We start from the raw sequence: 932 nt of genomic DNA, 5'->3' as shown, positions 1-932 counted from the left end.
AATCTTCTCGGATTTTTCCATTTTAACATTTGTGCCGAAGCACGTCAAAAGCGCAAATTCAGTATAATATATATACATATAACATGCATATGCACAGAACACATACGCGCCCACTGTGGGACATCGTTGCCATGCGGCCGTACTCAACCCTCGCACTACTCAACAAACTCGTTATCCTCACACCACCCCTGCACATTCCTACTGCTTCCTCCACGCCGTGGAGGAAAATCTTGTCTCTCGCTCGCTCACTTTCTGTCTCTCGCTCGCTCGCTCACGCACGCCCTTACCACCAAGTCGCTCACCCAGTGCAGACATGCTGCAGACCTTCCGCCACACTCGTCACCTCGTCGCAATCCTCGGTGTACGCAGCAGCCAGGCCCCCACATGTAGACGGCCATCGGCCGCACCTGCTGCCTCTGTTGGACTTCTTTTCCGTCCAGTTCGAGGAGTGACGTGTTCGAGGGGTGACCCTTTGGAAAGTTGGTTGGGGGAAACGGGGTTAAACGCTTGGGTCGAAGCTCTGACCCGACCAGCAGCGAGCAGCCAGCGGGAGACTGTTGCCGCCTTTAGGGATGTTAGGACGGAGTCTGCGACATGCAGCCACACACGCACGGCAGCAGCGTGCAGCAGCACTACCGCCTGGTCGCTGCACGCTAGCTGGTGTACGTACGTAAATATCCATCCACGAAACCTGCTCGCTTGACCATCCAGAGGCGCCAATCGCCGTTGCATACGGCCCCAATCGTCGCTGCCTGCCCAGTGNGTCCGCATGCATGCGTGCGTGCATGCATAAAGGTGCGTGCATAAAGGCCCATCGCTCAACAAGAACACCTATGCTGGACCAACCGAACTACACAGGCTGGTACGGCGTAGCAATGCGCCCTGCTATTCGCTTGAGACCCGTCTTAGCCGGATCCTAGGGTTTTACCCAG

Source organism: Volvox carteri (assembly GCF_000143455.1).
Source record: "Volvox carteri f. nagariensis unplaced genomic scaffold VOLCAscaffold_65, whole genome shotgun sequence".
Classification (NCBI taxonomy): domain Eukaryota; kingdom Viridiplantae; phylum Chlorophyta; class Chlorophyceae; order Chlamydomonadales; family Volvocaceae; genus Volvox; species Volvox carteri.
This window is presented reverse-complemented; position numbering follows the sequence as displayed.